Below are 2699 nucleotides of genomic sequence, written 5' to 3' on the forward strand. Positions count from 1 at the left end.
TTTTTTTTTATCCCTATCTTTTGCATGGACTACTCTTCCAAGTTTCCAATCCACCGGGATGCTCTAATTTTTGCCTAGGTCGCCTTTTCAGGTTTTCAACCTAGCGAGCTCATCACCCTTTTTTAAGCATAATATTTTTTGACTGCATCTGAATTTACTGGAAGTGGAAGGTCATCTCCATCCATTTCTGCGAGTATTAGAGCTCCTCCAGAAAAAGCTTTTTTCACAACATATGGTCCTTCGTAATTCGGGGTCCACTTTCCACGAAAATCTTTTTTTATGGGCAATATTTTCTTTAACACCAAGTCCCCTTCTTGAAACTCTCGAGGACGGACTTTTTTCTCGTATGCCTTTTTAAGTCTTTTTTGATATAGCTGGCCGTGACATAGAGCTATCATCCTTTTTTCTTCTATGAGATTTAACTGGTCAAATCGTGATTGAACCCACTCAGCCTCTTCCAGTTTTGTTTCCATCAAGACTCTGATCGAGGGAATTTCAACTTCAATGGGAAGTACCGCTTCCATTCCATACACCAATGAGAAAGGAGTTGCCCCTGTTGAGGTACGAACAGAGGTTCTATAGCCATGTAATGCAAAGGGAAGCATTTCATGCCAATCCTTATACGTCTCCACCATCTTTTGTATGATCTTCTTGATATTCTTATTTGCTGCTTCTACAGCTCCATTCATTTTCGGACGATATGGCGAAGAATTATGGTGCTGAATTTTGAAACTATCACACAACTCTTTCATCATTTTGTTATTCAAATTAGTCGCGTTATCAGTGATTATCTTGTTTGGTAAGCCATATCGACAAATCAATTCTCTTTTGATGAATTTGACAACCACACTTCTCGTCACATTGGCATAAGAAGCGGCTTCAACCCATTTTGTGAAGTAATCAATAGCTACCAAGATAAACCGGTGACCATTGGAAGCTTTTGGCTCGATGAGTCCAATAACATCCATCCCCCACATTGAAAACGACCATGGTGACGTTAAAACATTCAAAGAGGTGGGCGGTACATGTACTTTATCAGCATATATTTGACATTTATGACATTTCTTTACATAATTAAAGCAATCAGATTCCATTGTCAGCCAATAATAGCCAGCCCTCAAGATTTTTCTTGCCATTGCGTGTCCATTTGCATGAGTTCCAAAAGAACCTTCGTGAACCTCTTGAATGATCTTTTCTGCTTCTGCTTTATCCACACATCTGAGGAGAACCATATCATGATTCCTCTTATAAAGCACATCACCATTTAAGAAGAAGTTCATTGACAACCTCCTCAAAACCCTCTTGTCGTTCTCTGAAATACCTGATGGATATTCCCTATTCTTAACATAGGATTTGATATCATAAAACCATGGTTTGCTATCAAGCTCTTCTTCTATCGATAAGCAATATGCTGGCTTATCCTTTTGTTGAATTTTTATGACCGGCACATCCTGACCGACGCTTATTTTGAACATTGATGATAATGTGGCCAAGGCATCAGCCAGTTGGTTTTCTTCTCGAGGAATATGGTGAAAAGTGATATGCTCGAAGTTTTCTACCAATTCTTTGATATGTGTATGATACGGAACCAATTTGGAATCTCGAGTTTCCCACTCTCCTTTTGTTTGATGGATAACTAAAGATGAGTCTCCATATACCTCAAGAACTTTTATCTTTGACTCAATGGCTGCTTTAATGCCCATGACACATGCTTCATATTCTGCAATATTGTTTGTGCAATCAAAACACAATCTAGCCGTAAATGGAGTGAACTGGTTCTCCAGAGAAATCAAAATTGCCCCAATTCCATGACCTAACGCATTAGAAGCACTATCAAACACCAACATCCATTTTTCTCTATCAGGTGATCCATTCTCTTCAAATAAAGTCACGATGCATTCATCGGGGAATTCACACTGCATTGATTGATAATCTTCTACAGGTTGTTGGGCCAAATACTCTGCTAGGGTACTTCCTTTTATAGCTTTTTGTGTAACGTATACCAAATCGTATTTGATAACAACATTCTGCAATATTGTTTGTGCAATCAAAACACAATCTAGCCGTAAATGGAGTGAACTGGTTCTCTGGAGAAATCAAAATTGCCCCAATTCCATGACCTAACGCGTTAGAAGCACCATCAAACACCAGCGTCCATTTTTCTTTATCAGGTGATTCATTCTCTTCAAATAAATTCATGATGCCTTCATCGGGGAATTCACACTGCATTGATTGATAATCTTCTACAGGTTGTTGGGCCAAATACTCTGCTAGGGTACTTCCTTTTATAGCTTTTTGTGTAACGTATACCAAATCGTATTCTGATAACAACATCTGCCAACGGGCAATCCTTCCAGTAAGACCAGGTTTCTCAAAGATATACTTAATTGGGTCCATTTTAGACACCAACCAAGTTGTATGACATAACATGTATTGCCTTAACCGACGAGCCGCCCATGCTAATGTGCAATGTAACACCCCGTTTTTCAAAGCGAGGGTATATTTTTTTTTTCTTCCAAAAGTAATTAAAAACGAACAAAGAATTAAATCAGGAAATGCCTTTGGATAAATAATTGAGTCATTATAATTTACAAGCAGCGGAAAAGTTTCTCCAATTATAAATCCAACACATTTATACAACGTCAAATGGTACATGGAACCCATTCGAATAAGAAGTCAAACTGACAATATTAGTATAA

The sequence above is a fragment of the Cicer arietinum genome, chromosome 5 (assembly GCF_000331145.2).
Source record: "Cicer arietinum cultivar CDC Frontier isolate Library 1 chromosome 5, Cicar.CDCFrontier_v2.0, whole genome shotgun sequence".
Lineage (NCBI taxonomy): Eukaryota > Viridiplantae > Streptophyta > Magnoliopsida > Fabales > Fabaceae > Cicer > Cicer arietinum.